Source organism: Mytilus trossulus, chromosome 9, assembly GCF_036588685.1.
Source record: "Mytilus trossulus isolate FHL-02 chromosome 9, PNRI_Mtr1.1.1.hap1, whole genome shotgun sequence".
NCBI lineage: Eukaryota > Metazoa > Mollusca > Bivalvia > Mytilida > Mytilidae > Mytilus > Mytilus trossulus.
The window spans coordinates 28,031,604-28,051,506 of NC_086381.1; the positions used below are offsets into that span (position 1 = coordinate 28,031,604).

The 19,903-nt window shown below is 31.9% G+C and overlaps 1 long non-coding RNA gene across 1 annotated transcript; it reads left to right on the forward strand.

The window, feature by feature from the left end:
- The first annotated feature begins 1,401 nt into the window (after positions 1-1,401).
- Positions 1,402-19,494, forward strand: LOC134683789 (uncharacterized). The gene is made up of 6 exons (XR_010101080.1): positions 1,402-1,483; positions 8,460-8,531; positions 9,335-9,412; positions 9,959-10,019; positions 11,777-11,847; positions 19,433-19,494. It is a non-coding gene; the product is annotated as an uncharacterized LOC134683789 (long non-coding RNA).
- Positions 19,495-19,903: the final 409 nt, after the last annotated feature.

Sequence of the window (19,903 nt, forward strand, 5' to 3'; positions counted from 1 at the left end):
TTTAACAGATAAAAACTGACTTCTAATTGACGTGTGTACATCGCCTCGCTGTTGTGGTAGCGTCTTCACCTCGAGTATGGGAAGTTCTTATATCAAATCGAAGCAAGGTCAAATAAAACACGCCACGGTTAAGATTGACAATTGCAGCTTATCCGCTAAACACGTCATGCTAAGGAGTAGAGCAAAGACTCGTCGGCTTAGAGTAAAATTTATGTGTCCAGAAGACTTTAAAATATTACCTTGTGAACTAAAAAATATTTGCTGGGATTGTCGGTTTAGTACAAAGCAGGGTATATAATCATTTAACATTAATATGTTATCGTTCGGAATAAACTTATCAATTTGCCGCTGGACACTCGACCGTCATCCATCAACCCATATTTTTCATTGACCTACACGTCTTAAATCGACATGAGGAGTATTTTGGAAAACGAAATGTACAGACGACACATGACTCTTTTAAAAATGGTTATATGTTTATATAAATACATGTATATTATATTGTTGGATGCATGTATACTTTACTCTCAACAAACATATTATTATTTATTTGAAAAAGAAGTAATTAAGCTAATGACTTTCGAAGTGATGTTTCAAGTCAACATAGAAAAAAGAAAGATGACTGAAATCGAGGCTCAATATGAAGAACATTTTATTTCTTAGAAAAAGACCAAAGAAAACAACAGCGTAGACTATGATAATCAAATACAAGTTATATGAGACATGTTGATCAAACTTAATTTCATTAGGTTTAGACTTCATTAGTACTGCGCAAACTTTCCGTAAACTACGGTATCTTTACGGATGTTTTGTGAATACGGCGTAAACGTTGCGAATTATATGCGGATTTCTTCCGTAAACCATCCGCGTAAGCTTTCCGCAACTGAAATATTTACGGAACCTTCGTGAATAAGGTCCCTGGTCACTGTCTGATCTCTGTCGGATTACGTTCGGTAGAGTCGGGACGAAGTCGTGACAAAAAGTCATGCTCGGTCGAATTTTACCTGGCGAAAAATACAAATCGGGTTAGAAGCAGCTTCAGAACGGGATTATCGGTACTAATTCGCTTAGAAACGGTTGAATATCGTCGCTTCCTGAACACTATCTGATTGTTGTCGTGATCAAATTTTTTTTTTTTACAAATTTTGATTTAAGTTTGAATTTCCATCCACGATTCACAGGATCTTGATCAGACTTTTGATAAATTTTAATCGGGAATGGTCCTGTCGAGGACGGTAGTAAAAATCGTGAATGTGTGACCCCAGCTTAAAATTGGTCCAAAATATTTGAGATGTTCTTCGAAAAATGTTTGAGATGTTCCCTTCAATAAATGTAGTAAACTGTAGTCATGAATCGACACGGCTAACAATATTGGTGATTTAAACTTAGTGACTGAGTAGACCGTATCACGTGAAACTCTGGTGTTTGTTTTTTATGTCATCTGCAGATTGAGGCAGACCTGAAGAATAGACACGCATATTAAGTAAGTTTTTAATTTTCAGAAATATGAAATGAAAATATTTTTTATCAGGGCGTATAACTACGTAATATACGTCTTTGTTTTGATATATGGCCGTGTCTATTTTTATCAAGGTTGGCAAATACCCCTTAGGGGACGACCATTTGATATTCTGGGGGGGGGGGGGGGGGGGGCAGGAGGATTTTTTTGATCGGTTATTTATTTTTGTAAACTGAGAGGACAGATTATTCATTTTTTGCACTATTGAAGCAAGATTTTTCATTTTCATTTAAGGTTCATCATAACCTTTTGGCTAAAATGGCCGTATTTACACTACAAATTTTACTCTGAGTACAGACTAACCTATACACCTGCAACAGTTTTAAGGGATGGCAGGAACTAGATATATAAATTTTAAATGCATTTTATGTTTCAGAAAATTATAAACTTTTCTAGATTTTGCTATCCATTTTTTTTCGTTCCTGCAGAAGGTGCAAAAATTAACTAAGTAGTGAAAACGATTGAGAAGCTCCCCTCATATAATAAATGTTGTGAGTAGTATTGATTTAAATGGACAATAGATGGACAATAGACACCTGTAAAAAATAGGTGATTTAACAGGTTTAAACTGTGTAGCTGAGTGGACCGTATCAAATGAAACTCGGGTGTTTGTTTATTTTGCTATCTTTTGCAGACTGGAAAAAAATGCACATCAAAATGCAGGTAAGTTTTTAATTTTCTGAAACGTAGACTTCATATAACTTTTATATATCTAGTTCCTGCCATGCCTTAAAACTTTCCTGGATGTACCAGTTTGTCTGTACTCATAGTAATTTTGTGGTGTAAACACGGCCATATTTTTCAATTCCTTATGATGAACCTTAAGCAAGGGACTGATTATTCATTTTTACCACTATATTTAGGATATTCGAAAACATAATTGTTTTTAAATATTTGTTAATTATGAATAATTAGATATAGGAAGATGTAGTGTGAGTGCCAATGAAACAACTCCCCATCCAAATAACAATTTAAGAAAAAAAGGTAAACCATTAAATGATATAAAATACATGTATAGTCAAGTCATTTGTACCATTTAATCATAATAGATCATTATCCGCTGCAGAAATTTTAAGATTCAAGATTTCATCCATAACCTCAGACATATACTTGTGTACAAGAGGACAATATATACAAACATTTTAAGATTATACATAGCGAGACAGGACAAACAAAACACAAATACATAGTAATAAGTATACTATAAAAGACAATTGGTATAATTAGAATAAGTATTTTATAATTTTCTATACCAAAAGAATCTTTATATTCCAAAGCAATATACACGTATTGCATATGTATACATTATAGTATTAAAGTTAATTTATTTAGGTTTTACCTAGCCACTTTCAAAAGTATTGTAAAACATATATTGCCGAGCGGAGCGAGGCAAAATTTTTTTTCTAAGGGTTTTGGAACCGCTGAAGGCCCAAGAAGCTATAGACCTGCTGAGTTATTTATTTTCAATACATTGCAAGTCAGGTAATTTGTTTTCTAACTACCACAGAACAAACCATTTATTTTTAAGATGATCAAGGCTGAGTTATTTATTTTCAAAATCCTCCTAGCCCCCCCCCAGAATATCAAATGGTCGTCCCCTTAAAGGGTAATTGAAAATATTTACATCATTTGATAAGAACGTAGAATGCAAATTTCTTCCCATTTTCGTTTTATTTTCATGCTGTTATTCCTTTTATAATTGGCGTGATCTGATCATTCATTTTATAATTCCTTGATATTATTTGGGAGCTACCATTCGATTTTTATGGGGGGGGCTAGGTTGAAAAATTTTGTCCTGCCTTTTTTTTTAGCTGTAATCTCTGTCCTGCCTTTTTATTTTTTACTCTGTTCGGTCCTGCCTTTTTTTTTTTTTTAGTTTATCCTGACTTTTTTTACCTAAATTGTTGTCACGCCTGACTTTTTTTTTTGCAAGTGTCTCATCCTGCCTTTTTTTTTACTCAAAACTCCTGTCTATTTTTTTCAATTTTCATCCTAGCCCCCCCATAAAAATCAAATGGTAGCTCCCTTATTTGTCCATGATTCCTTTTGATGTTTTATTTGTAAGTTTATTTAAAGGTTTATGTACTCTTCTGTAGCCATCTCGAGGTAGCCATTATTGTACGAATTTTTCAAACCTCAATTGTATCAAACTTGATGAACAGCATTATTTTTTACTGTTTCATTGCATTTGATAGAAAAAGAGGACTTTGTGGCAAATCAATCAAGATTTTTATAGAAAATCCACAGCTTTTAAATACAGAGATTTTTGTTGTAAAATTTGAAACATAAATTATTCCCTTGATTTTCTATGATGTGCTAGTGTTTATTTTTTACAAAAAGTTCTAAGAAACCTGTAAATTCCAAAACACCTCGTGCTGAGTCACTAAAGTCGAGCGCACCCTAAAAGTTGTACTTGATTTTGGCCATATTTATATTTGTTTTAACCAATAACTGCATTTATAAACTTGATTTAAAGTCATAAGAAACCTCAAATCAAAAAAAAATAATGCATATGTTTTTTATAACTCAATGGATAGTTTTCATCATAAAACTTATGTACATATACTTTTTTCTGAAGAAAATTCTTTAATTTATTCATATTTAGAAGAAGTTTACTTTATTTGAATTGCTTCCTTCCAGCAAGCAATTCCCCCAACATATTTTCCGTATGCAAGGTGACCTCAGTGTGACCCATCTCGTAAAAATCCGGTGTCCACAATACGCATGGATGTTCTTAAAATAAACTATGATCTGAATTTAGATATAGGAAGATGTGGTGTGAGTGCCAATGAGACATTACTCTCCATCCAAATAACAATTTAAAAATTAAACCATTATAGGTTAAAGTACGGCCTTCAACACGGAGCCTTGGCTCACACCGAACAACAAGCTATAAAGGGCCCCAAAATTACTAGTGTAAAACCATTCAAACGGGAAAACCAACGGTCTAATCTATATAAACAAAATGAGAAACGAGAAACACGTATATATTACATAAACAAACGACAACTACTGTACATCAGATTCCTGACTTAGGACAGGTGCAAACATTTGCAGCGGGATTAAACGCTACATGTTAAACACTTGCTCAATTTCCATGCTTTTCTGTTTATTGTTCGTCAATTGTTGACAAACAAGTGACAATCGTTAAACTTCGGCTTCAAAACACGAACTTTAATTACCTGCTATATTTTCACAACAACACTGACCGATTGAAAAAAAAATGACGATTATACGAAATTTACACGAAAAAAATGATAAATTCGAGCACAGAAGACTAAGTTTATGATGTTTGTATGCATTGGTTCAAGAATTGGAAGAACATTATTTTTCACCGGTCACTCGTTTCTTATGACTTTAAGGAAATCAATGCTAGCACTGCGTGCAATAATCCTATATTTATCAGTCATCAAATTGCCAAATATGAGAGTACAAGGATAAAGGCTGTGGATTTTCTATAAAAATCTAGATTTATTTGCCACAAAGTCCTCTTTTTCTATTAAATGCAATGGAACAGTAACAAATAATGCATTGCATCAAGTTTTCCCTTGGAATATGTACAAAAAGGCCTATCTCTAATATTATACCCCACACAGCGAGTTGCAGAGGGTATAATGTTTTTGGTCTGTCCGTCCGTCCGTCAGTCCTGTTTCTTGTCATCGCAACTCCTCTCAAACCACACAACAGAATTTCACGAAACCTTTTCAGATAAGGACATACTATGTAGTTGTGCATATCGACGGAAAATTGCGATTCAATTTTTTTTCTAGGAGTTACGCTCCTTTGAACTTATTTACTTTCATGTACTACTGCAACAGTTTGTCATCGCAACTCCTCTCAAACCACACAACAGATTTTCAGGAAACTTTTTCAGATAATAAGGATATACTATGTAGTTGTGCATATCAATGGGAAATTGCGATTCCATTTTTTTTTTAGGAGTTATGCCCCTTTGAACTAATTTGCATCAATGTACTACTACAACAGATTGTCATCGCAACTCCTCTCAAACCACACAACAGAATTTCACGAAACCTTTTCAGATAACAAGAACATACTATGTAGTTGTGCATATCAACGGGAAATTGCGATTCAATTTTTTTTCTAGGAGTAACACCCCTTTGAACTTATTTGCTTCAATGTACTTCTTTAACAGTTTGTCATCTCAACTCCTCTGAAACCGAACAAGAGAATTTCATGAAATTTTGTAGATAATAAGGACATACTATTTAGATGTGCATATTGTAGCTATTCCATTGGTCACTAGGTGGCGCCCTAAAAAAAGTGAAAACTTATAGCTTCCGGTATTTTCATTCCACGATTTTCACAATCTTGTCGGTATTCTATTTCGAAAGGTACGTGCTTTCTACATCAACCATCAGACCAATATTTATATTTGCTGAATGTAATAATTGTTTAAGGTAATGCCTAACTGTTTTTATTCAAATCTTATCAATACACTTGAATTTTCTACTATATTTTGCTTTTGGAAAATAGTCCTGTTAAATGGTGAGGTCGGAAAGACGGACACCTGTTCATTATTATTGCAAATATATTAAACAGCTCCAAGCTTGAGGGATACTTCATATCAAATTATACTCAACAATAGTTTATAATAAGAATATGTTTGGATATATTGAAATAAATTTAGTCGGTCATCAGCGGCTAGGTTTTTACAAAATATACGGGTTTTAGGCAACTTGAGTTACCCCCCTTGTACTATAGACTTTTTTAGATATCATATGATGTGATAGTGCAGTTAGGTGCAGCTTTGATATTTTTTTTATTAAATAAGAAAATATTAAACCATGTGATATAAAAGTAGTGTCTATATTATTTATTTGAACCCTATTGTTGAAAAATGTCTTACTGACAATTGTACAATAATACTTTTGTCAAAAAGTTTCATATAAATGTGGAGGGTCATTGAATATTTAAACAAAGACCTACTTAAATGCTTGATCAATTGTTTGTTATTATAATCCTTGCACAATCAATGGGTCATTACAATAATTAGTACACAATGTACACAGCCAGGAGGCAGGATTACTTTGATCAATGTGTTAATGCGGCGTTTTGCATTTGCGCCGATCTGCATTTCATTTGTGCCCATTTTTTCTTTCATTTGCGCCGATTATTTTTTTCATTTGCGCCGATTTTTTTCACAGGTAAATTACAGGTAAATTACAGGTGAATAGATATAAAAACTCTTATTTTTATTATCATTAAAGACCTTTTTGTCGAGCCTTCGACTTGAGTCGAAAAAGCGAGACTAAGCGATCCTGCATTCCGTGGTCGTCGGTGTCGTCGGCGGCGTCAACAAATATTCACTCTGTGGTTAAAGTTTTTGAAATTTTAATAACTTTCTTAAACTATACTGGATTTCTACCAAACTTGGACAGAAGCTTGTTTATGATCATAAGATAGTATCCAGAAGTAAATTTTGTAAGAATAAAATTCCATTTGTTCCGTATTTTACTTTTAAATGGACTTAGTTTTTTCTGCGGAGAAACATAACATTCACTCTGTGGTTTAAGTTTTAAGAATTTTAGTAACTTTCTTAAACTATCCTGGATTTGTACCAAACTTGGATAGAAGATTGTTTATGATCATAGGATAGTATCTAGAAGTAAATTTTGTAAAAAAATAAATCCATTTTTTCTGTATTTTACTTTTAAATGGACTTAGTTTTTCTGCGGGGATACATTACATTCACTCTGTGGTTAAAGTTTTTAAAATTTTTATAGCTTTCTTAAACTATCCTGGGTTTGTACCAAACTTGGACAGAAGCTTATGTATGATCATAAGATAGTATCCAGAAGTAAATTTTGTAAAAAGATAACTCCATTTTTTCTGAATTTTACTTTTAAATGGACTTTGATTTTCTTCCAGTTAACATTACATACAGTCTGTAGTTAAAGTTTTCAAAACATTTATAAGATTCATTAACTTTCCTAGATTTTTATCAAACTTGGACGGAAGCTTCTTACAATCATAAGATAGTATCAAGAGGAAAATTTTTATTGATTTTTTTCCTCATTTTGTTTGAGCCTGCGATTTACAGCAAAAGTAGGCGAGACACTGGGTTCCGCGGAACCCTTACAAATTTTTTAGTTAGCCAGTTATACAAATGTTATGAATTATCAATCATGACATGGATATAACTTGTTTGAACTCTGAAAAATATCAAAAAGTTCATTTCCATGTGATCAATGATGAATTTTTATAATGATAGAGCATTGATCTGAGTTATTCTCTGTTGATGTAATTTATCACACATATCTCTAGAAATTGTTTCAACCGCATTTAAGAAATTACTGTCGTTTGAAATTTCAGTCTCCAGTCAACAATTAATTGGTTTAATGTTTTCCTAGTTTGAAAATTAGTTTTCGGCTGATTTAATTGGGCATAGAAATGGACATCTAGTGAGTAAATGTTGAAGGTTTTCTTCCTCAAGTTTGCATAGCGGGCAAATTGGGTATGTACCTTCTATATTAAATATAGCTTTAGTTACTTGTAGGTTCACGTTACTAGTATCATATCTTTTAATGTGGCTTTCTTTTTTTTCTTTTCTATATATCCTTATTATTTATTGTTTTCTTTGTATTCTCTGGAATTTACATGTTGAAGTATAACCTGTAACTTACCTGTAAATCCAATTAGGAGTAAATATAAATCGGCGCAAATGAAAAAATGAAATGGGCGCAAATGAAAGAATGAAAATTTTCAAAATCGGTGCAAATGTCATACGCCCGTGTTAATGATATGACACTAGGTCTTTATACTTAATAAGGGTATCACAAGTAATCATCTATGAGTCCTTTAAAAAGTTGATCATCTATCTACTCTCCAACCAAATGGTGATAATTACTTTAATAGTGATTCAACAATGCTCTAATTTGATATTGAATACTAGCCAACACTTGTTTTTTTGTTGTAGGAGTATCTTGTATTATACAGTAGATATTGAGAAAAGAAGACAACCACCTTACTTATTTTGTTTTCAATTTTGGTAAGTAGACTTATAAAGGTGAACTTATATTTCAATGACCATAACTTCCAACCATTAAATTATAAACAAAGTATTAAAATTTATACAATTATTAGAAGAGATGGTAGGATATTCAGTGTGGGATCCAGAACTTTTTATTAGGGGGGGGGGGAGCTGACTGACCTAAGGGGGTCCCGGCTCAGGTCATAGTTCAGCGATTCCCTATATAATCAACCAAATTTTGGTAAGTAGACTTATGAAAGTAATACTTGTATTTAAACTACCATTTAACCTTCAAACCTTTAAATTATAATCAAAGTAGAATTCACACAATTATAAGAAGATACATATGGGATATTAAAGTACATAGAATAAGACAAGCAAACAAACAATTTAGGAAGTGGCACAAATAAAATTATGCACTGCTAAAACATTAACAGTGGCGGATCCAGGGGGAAAGGTTTCTGGGTTGGAACCTTCCTTTTTAAAATGATTGGATCCACCCCTGATTAAAGTGTCTTAAATTGCTCTTAAGGTAAAAAAAAAAAAATGACCACAAAACACATGTCATGTTAACTTTTGGTGTTGTCACTTTTACAAATCTACAGTTATTCCCCTTTACCAATGTAAAATGTGTTAATTTTGCGTTTTTGAAATCTGGAAAAATTGCTTGTACAAGTAAGGAGAATAAATTCTAACTTTGTTTACAACTGTAAAAATTACTTATTTCATTTAATAGGCAAAAAGTAAAAATAACTGATTAATGAATGAACAAGGGCATGATGACAACATGTAAATTATATATAGTGTTCTTTAATTTTTAGGTATAATTGTTCAGATTTATATGGTGCGCATGTAATTAAAGAGCCAGTCTAGAGGAGTTTGCCAGTTTTTTCCTATTGGTATGCAAGTAAATGATAAATTGTTAATAATAAACAAAAATTTTGTCATACAAATAGAAAACTAAATTTCAAATATATAAATATAAAAAAAAAACTCTGACATGTATTTGGTCAAGAAATCATGACCTGATCACAAGACAAAGTGCCATACTGACATAGATATTAGAAGATGTGGTATGAGGGCCAATTGGACAACTCCATCCAAAACCATTCAAACAAAGAAATCAACAATATAAAAAACATCACCCTTTGTCTATACAGAACATTAATAAAACTAAAACAAGTAACAAACGCCCAAAATATTATTTGGAAATCACAAAAAAATATGACTGCAAAGGTAGTAACAGCTGTTGGTCAGACCAAGGAGTAACAACAATTTAGAATAGTTTTAAAATACTCAATGTTATAATAAGAGGGCAGATAACTTACAAGTATAAAAAAAAAACTGATATTTTAAATAAAAATGATGATTATCGTATTACTGTCAATTTTACTTTATACCAATATAAAGAATTATAATAAATGTTGGATTTCTCTGGTTTTTAGATAATAATTTGGTGATAACAAAGGTCTATCGAAGAAAGATTTTGGTGTTTCCATCATTTTGGTATGCTTTATGATAGTATTAGTATTGATAAGTTTAACTGCAAACGATATAAAATGCTTTCTACTTAATTCTTGAAATGGCATGTGCACAAATTTCTTCTCTTTCACTATACATATTCAATGAATGCATGTTTTATCAAAATGTTATAATGTTTTGTTGCACAGTTTATGCACCTCTTGGTCCTTATTCATCCTCTGCTTTATGCTAGTTGGCACTGTAACATGTAAGCATGGTGAAGGGTTATTACACATGTTCCTGTGGACCATTAATCAGGCAATGCAAGTGTTATGTAACCTGAGGGTTCCAGCTAGAACTGTGACATTATTTGTTATTATCAGATTATTACATGGCATTTTATTTGTCATTATTTGTTATTATCAGATTATTACATGGCATTTTATAACGCCATGTGATAACGTCACAGAAAGGCATGTGATAACAATCAAAGCATGTGATAAACTTTTCATATCAGCCCGCTAAGCACCAATTCGAAAAATATGGAATTTACGTTCATTTAATGCTATTATCATACAGTAAAAGTTATATGTTATTTAGTCTAAGTATATGATAAAGGTGTTTATCATATACTTTGACTAAATAACATATATATTTTACCGTATGATAATAGCATTAAATTAAAGTATTTTCCATATTTTTCGAATTGGTGCTTAGCGGGCTGATATGAAAAGTTTATCACATGCTTTGATTGTTATCACATGCCTTTCTGTGACGTTATCACATGGCGTTCCGGTGATACTCGGCAAATTCCGGAAAATACACCTCAATGCTATGTTTTCAGTGAAAAACATTACAAAGTAGTGTACAAAACAATTATTTGAATACTGGAATGTATATTGTGTAAAATAATTAAATTAAATTATTAAAAAAATTAAACTAAATAAATGCATTTTTTATAGTTTTTCTGAAACATGATTTAGAAAGTTACTTTAAAAAAGTTGACTTTTCCATACAATGTTCACTATGTATATTGTTGAATTATTTTGTGATCGATTCGTCCATATAAAAATATGTATTTTTTTCTCTGTTAAGGAATATGATAGAAAGATTTCATATTGAATGTATCAAATTTTGGGTCCGACGTCCGTGAACTCTTTACTCTTTAAACTTCTTTTCGGGAACCTTGTAAAAGGATCAATATATGAATCTGTTATTTTTCTCTACTGTTTAAGCATATGATAAAAAGATCATAACATGTCATTTTTCATATCACATGTATTATCAGCCCTTGGTCAATATCAGCCCTCGAGCCATGCGGCTCTTGGGCTGATATTGAACCTAGGGCTGATAATATATGCGATATGAAAAATGACATGTAATAATCTGATATTATTAAACAACATTGCTGTATTATTAACCAATTAACAAATACAATTTCAACTTGGAAAGGTAGCTAGCTGGATAATGATAAAACATTAGTAGTTCCAACTCGATCCTCAAGATATCAAACAAACAAGTATAACAAAGAATGAAAAGACACCAAGGTAATACAAATAATAACACATTTAATACATAATAATTATAACAGTCCATGTCAATATTTAAAAAGGGGAGATAATAATTCAATACATGGATTATTTCCCTTTTTTAAATGTGTAATGAGCAATATTTTTTTTTTTTTTTTAAAGAAAACATAATCAACAAAGCAATCACATTAAAGACATTTTATCAAACCTTAGACTTGTCAAATCAATAATGACAATATATGCAAATGTATAAAAATCATTCATTTTTTACAGATTATAGTGGGAGTTTAATTGAGCAAGATAATCATTTTTGAAGTTTTAACATACAGCTATTTGACAGACATGTAAGTTTTAAACCAAATATTTAAAAGTTCATATATACTACTGCTTGATTTGCATGGTTTGTTTTTTTGAATTTATTGATTTTAAAGATAATAACAATTGAGGTTTGTTGTGAAAGTAGAAAAATATCTCAAATATAGACTTACATGTAGATAGTTTGTGAAAATAATAGAAAAACTGTTTTTTTGCACATTACAGAAATGGCAACTTAAGTGATAGCTTGACCCTGGGTGGTAATTGGCAGACATTTTACAGTTTTTATAATTTTCGTTATGCAATTAGGTATAGATACATTACTGGAAATTATTGTGAAATACTGCCAGACAGCACTATTTCCAATACTCTAGCAGATCATGTTCCCTATCTAGGTGAAGCATGCACCTGCTGTGTATGTAGAAGATACTCTAGTATAATTGTTACAGCAAGTTCATGTGCAAATGATTTGACTGAATATTCTGTTATAATGTGCATGACTAGGTCAGATAAATTAGAAAGTGTGAATGACGTCACAACATCTGAACAAACATCTGACATGACTTTTGAAAATAACCCTGATGAAATAGAATTACCCAGGTTTCTGTTGTTTCACATTCATTTAGTGATGATGAAACACAGATGCCCTCTTTCTCTAGGACAGATATGTACCTGCTAGCTGAGAAGTCATTTCAATCTATTGAGTTTGATGACTTTGACAGTCAGTTGCTATTTGAGCCTGAGGGAGCAGATGGTATTAGTTTCAGTGATGCTGAAACACAGTGTCCAACTAATTTAAGCCATGCACATGCATCAGCTGAATTAATTAACACTACCAACAGCAAAACGGAAATTGAAATACCACCTGAAGTGCAGGAGACATCTATTTTCATAGGTTTCAAAAGGAAACCGAATGAAGAGTCGAGCGATTCTGACACTGGCTCTCCTCATTCTGAAAGACTTCTTAAACGTATGAAATAATATGTGAGATACTACAATTTTTTTAAAACTTTGTTGGAGTTATTGAATAAGCAGGGTGGATAATATGACCATTGCTGCTTAAAATTTATACATACTGGTTTAATTATTAAAAAAAAATGATTTTTATATTTTGAGTTTATATCAAAAGGATATCCTAATACATGGAATGTAAACAAAATGAATGCATATATTAATTACGTGCCAGTCTCTCTAAGAATTTAGAAGATGTGAAAACATGAAAAACATGATACCACCCAGGTTTCCTTGTTTTACAATATAATTTCAAAATAAATAATGATGCAGGAATATAAGATGCATTTCTTTTTCCTGTTCTGATATATGTAATTAAAGATATAAATTTGTTGAAAATGCACAAGAAATTATTATTTAAGGGGAACCAACTCTGTAATTTGCTATTATTCTAACCAAAAGTAATAAGGATTTCAAGAATTATCAGACACAAATCAAAGACCTATCACTTCTATCTAAGAATGAAGATGATATTAACAAAAGTATGGGAGGTCATTTTTTTTCTTTAAAAATTATTTTAAATTGGCTGATTCTTACAGAGACTGATTCTTTCCAAGACTGGTACTTATATTCCAGTTAGTTACTTTGTATATTTTTAGGTCTATCTGTATTTCTAATTTACACGCTCTTTTAATTATCTCATTGTTACATTTTTATTTTTGGAAGAAAATAAAAAGGATTTAAAACAATTTGTATAATATTCAAATATAGAGACAATTTAAACATAAAAAATACAACTTTTATTTTCTTCTGAAAATACCAATATCAGTATACACAGTTTTTATGATTTGGTGCTTGAAATGTATTGATGAGAATTAGATACATAATATGCTTAATGCTTATATAATCTGCTTTAACTGCTAGTCACATTCATGCTTTGATAACATTTTTTATGTAAGCCCTGCAAGAATAAAAGTTATTTACAATTTTACTATCATTCATCTGCTTAGCTTTTACGTCCTTTCAATATATTAACAGGCAAGACACACTTCAGCTAGTTGCACATGTTTTTTTAAACTCATTTAGCAAAATTTAGAAGAGACTGAATAATGACTGAGTATAGATTCTTTTAAATTTTTACTGAACATTTGCTTGAATATTCCTCTGTTTTGTTGAATATTCAAGATAGAAATGCTGAAATTTTTTTTGAATGTTTACCTAGAGAGTCTTAGTTGATTTTTGTTTGAAAAAAAATGGTGTTTTAAATATTCAGCAAGGTGTTAGGAAAAATTCAGAATTACTGATAAATTATTTCTGAAAATTTGCTGAAAACTTGGTGGAATGTGCCAAATTCAGCCACTTTTAAGCAAAAGGTTTTATAATAGGGTCTTAATGTTCATCAAAGTGTTCAGAAAATTCATAAGTAATGCTGAATTATTTTTGAATATTGCTGAATATTAACTGAAAATTTCTCTGTGAATTGCTGAAAACTTGCTCAAATGTGCCAAATCCAGTCATTTTTAAGCAAAAGGTTTTATAATAGGTTCTGAAATTTTCTTCAAGGTGTTCTAACAGTTCAGAAAAATTCAGCATTAATGCTGAATACTTACTGAAAATGTACTGCTTAATTTTTACTGAAAATTGGCTGAAATCTTGCTGGAATGTGCCAAATTTATTCATTAAAAAAAAGGTTTATTATTAAAGCTGTTCAGTAAGATACCAGCATAGGGTTCTTAGTTCTTGCATTATTGTTTTAGTAATGCCTTCTACGTTCATCATTAACATTGAAATCAATTTGGTGATGTAGAAACATTTTGTTTGGTAAGAGTTAGAAAATAATAGTAGTATGCAAACATTAACATTGTTAAATTCAGAGCCATTAACAATCTATATTAAATGTGAATTACTGCTATACAACAATTTTTTTATGCAAATTTATGCAGATTGTTATATACAGATTTTTGTTGTTTTTTAAACGCTATAAATACACTATAGATAGAATATCTATGGAATAAAACTTTCAGTCCTTAGACTGGTTTGAAAGGCTGTAACAGAAAAACTTGATTGCATATTTCAAGGCAGTAACTATCATTGAGGCAACAGAGGCAATGTCTCACTTAAATTTCAACACTGATTGTTTTTATTAGATATATAAATATAAAAGTCATTTGTTGTTCTGTCTGAACCTCAATTTCTATAACTAATTGTTATCAATCTCCTTTTAAATTATTCTTCCTGAATGTGACTTCATTAGAACTAATCCAAAAACTATAAGTAGACTGGACATCGCAAGGGGGCAGTTCTATCTGTGTATTCATTTCTCTGTTTTACCATTTTTGTCGAGCCTTCGACTTTAGTCGAAAAAGCAAGACTAAGCGATTCTACATTCCGTCGTCGTCGGCGGCGTCAACAAATATTCACTCTGTGGTTAAAGTTTTTGAAATTTTAATAACTTTCTTAAACTTTACTGGATTTCTACCAAACTTTGACAGAAGCTTTTTTATGATCATAAGATAGTATCCAGAAGTAAATTTTGTAAAAATAAAATTCCATTTTTTCCGTATTTTACTATAAATGGACTTAGTTTTTTTCTGCGGGGAAACAAAACATTCACTCTGTGGTTAAAGTTTTTAGAATTTTAATAACTTTCTCAAACTATCCTGGGTTTGTACCAAACTTGGACAGAAGCTTGTTTATGATCATAAAATAGTATCCAGAAGTAAATTTTGTAAAAATAAAATTCCATTTTTTCTGTATTTTACTATAAATGGACTTAGTTTTTTCTGAGGGGAAACATTACATTCACTCTGTGGTTAAAGTTTTTAGAATTTTAATAACTTTCTCAAACTATCCTGGGTTTGTACCAAACTTTGACAGAAGCTTTTTTATGATCATAAGATAGTATCCAGAAGTAAATTTTGTAAAAATAAAATTCCATTTTTTCTGTATTTTACTATAAATGGACTTAGTTTTTTCTGCGGGGAAACATTACATTCACTCTGTGGTTAAAGTTTTTAGAATTTTAATAACTTTCTTAAACTATCCTGGGTTTGTACCAAACTTGAACAGAAGCTTGTTTATGATCATAAGATAGTATCCAGAAGTAAATTTTGTAAATAAATAAATCCATTTTTTCCATATTTTACTTTTAAATGGACTTAGTTTTTCTGCGGGGAACCATTACATTCACTTTGTGGTTAAAGTTTTTAAAATTTTAATAACTTTCTTAAACTATCCTGGGTTTGTACCAAACTTGGACAGAAGCTTGTTTATGATCATAAGATTGTATCCAGAAGTAAAGTTTGTAAAAAGATTACTCCCTTTTTTCTGAAATTTACTTTTAAATGGACTTAGATTTTCTTACAATGATAAAATAGTAACAAGAGGAATATTTTTATTGATTTTTTTCCTCATTGTTGTTGAGCCTGCGATTTACAGCAAAAATAGTCGAGACACTGGGTTCCGGCGGAACCCTTATAAATTTTTTGACAAATCAAGTACTGGGCATCGCAAGGCGACAGTCCTGTCTGTGTATTCATTTCACGAACTTTTATCTTTCTCTAAATTTACAGATAAATAAATTATAAATAATATAAAAATGCATGGATAAGTTTTTATCCATGTTTCTTAAACCTTAAAAAAGTGAAAAACCATCCCATATTCTAATTGGACAATATTGAGGAACAAAATAGGACCTTTAAAACAGGATAATTTGTCTTTACTTATTCGGGACTATGGAATTTAGGGTCTTTATATTCGGGGTTTCGGAATTGGACACCCCAACCTCCAATCCCTAAATCTATAGATTCTGGAACTTAAATGCCACCAACTATTTTCAGAAATAATTTGAAATTACAGACCTACATGTGAACTTTGAAAACTCCAATCCAATCGATCCCCCAGTACCCATATCATATATACTTACTCTAGATATAATCATTTATCCCCGGCTTAGTATATATCTAGGATTTTGATTGGTTAAAGCACGTCGTTACAAAACCCATAGCCCCTGGGTGTAGCTAACCCATATCTCCGGACGTTGCTAACCATAATCCCAGGGAACTTCATGCAAGTTTTTCTTAGTTCCATGATTGCTCCTTGTGAAATATTGAATTCTGTAGATTATCCATGATATTTGTAATTCAATATTTAATTCATTTACGTTTTTGTCCTATTATGCTGATCATTTACACTCATTTCATTAAACGCATCACTTGACTGCCACATTTTCAAGCAATCGGACTACTGGCCTCGCTATGCAAATGACCCCTGTTGAAATCCACCATCTGTGATGTAACATTGAGCACCAAAGAAGTAGGTCCAGTAAGACCCTTTTTTGGCCCCAAAATATAGCAGTTTTACAAAATTGTTAAAATGTAAACTTTTAGTTATCTATTAGACAGTAAAATGCTTCTGCTACATACATATGGGCTGTTTTTGACTATACAATACACATATATCAAGTATTACCACTATTAAGTCATGCTAAATTACTCAAATCTTCACAATTCTAGCATTTTAGTTAAAATTTTATACGGTTTTGTGAAAAACAAAAGTTGCCGCATTCGTGTTCATCCATAATATTGAAATGTAGGTTGTATTTTATGATAATACATTACAGATATAAAGGTTGAAGATGAACACAGATGCGGCCACTTTTGTTTTTGACAAAAACCATCTGAAAAGTGACATTTTTCGGCATATTTGATAGATTTTTGTCGAGCCTGCAACTTTTGTTGCAGAAAGCTCGACATAGTGATAGTGATACGGCGGCGGCGGCGGCGGTGTTAGCTAATTTCTTAAAAGCTTTATATTTTAGAAGGTAGAAGACCTGGATGCTTCATACTTTGTATATAGATGCCTCATGTTACGAACTTTCCGTCAGTCACATGTCCAATGTCCTTGACCTCATTTTCATGGTTCAGTGACTACTTGAAAAAAAAGTTAAGTTTTTTGTAATGTTAAATTCTCTCTTATTATAAGTAATTGGTTAACTATATTTGGTATGTGCGTACCTTGCAAGGTCCTCATGCCTGTCAGACAGTTTTCACTTGACCTCGACCTCATTTCATGGATCAGTGAACAAGGTTAGGTTTTCGTGGTCAAGTCCATATCTCAGATACTATAAGCATTAGGTCTAGTATATTTGGTGTATGGAAGGACTAAGGTGTACATGTCCAACTGGCAGGTGTCATCTGACCTTGACCTCATTTTCATGGTTCGGTGGTTATAGTTAAGTTTTTGTGTTTTGTTCTGTTTTTCTTATACTATATGCAATAGGTCTACTATAATTGATGTATGGAATGATTGTAAGGTGTACATGTCTAGTTGACAGGTGTCATCTGACCTTGACCTCAATTTCATGGTTCAGTGGTTATAGTTAAGTTTTTGTGTTTTGGTGTGTTTTTCTTATACTATATGCAATAGGTCTACTATAATTGGTGTATGGAATGATTGTAAGGTGTACATGTCTAGCTGACAGGTGTCATCTGACCTTGACCTCATTTTTTATGGTTCAGTGGTCAAAGTTAAGATTTTCATTTTTGGTCTATTTTTCTAATACTTTATGCATTAGGTCAACTATATTTGGTGTATGGACATATTTTATGATCTTTATGTCGGTTACGCTGGTTTTATTTGACTTTGACCTCATTTTCACGGTCCATTGCTAAGTTTTAAGTGTTTGTGTGGTTTGGTCTGTTTTTTTTTTATTTATAAGCAATAAGTCAACTATATGTGTTGTATTGAAGAATTGTTAGCTGTACATGTCTGCCTGGCATGGTTCATCTGACCTTTACCTCACTTTCATGGTTGATTGATCAATGTTTCTTTTTCTTGGTTAATGTTGAGTTTATGTGACAGTTGTAATAAAGCTTTATATTTAGGTCTATCAAGATAGTATCAAGGATTAGTAAAGAAGGCGAGACATTTCAGTGTGTGCACTCTTGTTCATATTTCAGCTTGAATCGGTGCGTTTTTTATGACTTAATGAGTTTAAATCTTTCATATAAACTAATGGATTCTAATAAAATAAACACTTAAGTGTTTAAAAAGTGGTCAAAATCTTTCGTCAGATGAACATGAAATTTGAGGCCAAAATCGTCCCTTACCGGAACTACTCCTTTTGACTCAATCCAGTTTCTCTGTCTCCCTATTAAAAACGTCTTATAGTTGACTACCTGTAGGGTTCTACCAAAGGTAGTACCCTACAACCCGTAAAAAGTATGTAAAATTTCGAAATTTCAATAAAACTTTTTTAGATAATGAAAAAAACGTTGTTTTCACGTTACACTTTATATCCGAATTTCCATAAAACTCACCCGATTTGCACTAAGACTGGGGATACATTTCTTATCTACGTTCATATCTGTAGATGTGGATGTTTTAACACCCTTCAGTACCCTGAACACCCTTTGGCTACGCCTAATGACCTACTGGGGTACTTTAGGGTGTTAAAATATCCATATCTACGGATATGAACGTAGATAACTTATATTACATGTATCTCATCTCATTCTATCCCTAGTGGCGAAAACTACAGTCCAATCCCCTTGTACTCATAATACTAGTTAACTTACTCTAGATAGAATCATGTACATGTATCTTATTCCATTGTATCCCTAGTTTACTATTTAGTAACTGCGACTGTGATTGTGCTTACAGAAAAGCTGAATTCCCTTTGCAAACAAAACTGCTACTAAAGATAGTGCTACCAGATTGCTGAGGGAGAAGGAATCAGAAGATTATGTCTATCATTGTATTGATGATAGCGTGCTACCTTTGAAACACGGAATGCTCTGAAACGACTGAAAACTTGGAAAAGTTCATGCATGATTGAGTGGGGAGAGATTGTGCGGTCTTGCCATGCTCCATCTTCATCGCGATAAGGATATCAGCAGACCAAATATTCTGAAACCACCATAGAAAACATTGGCAAAGTCTACTGAATCTATGTTTGTTCTATGTTCTGGCGACAGACTCAAATCGAGATTTGGATGATTATCTTACATATAAATTTAGATAAAGTATGAAAAATTGATATAAAAAGTGTCCAAATTTAAAAACATTATCAAACTCTCTGGAACTACCTAGAATGCAGGATTTTGCACCATTCATTTCATACCCTCAAAAAAA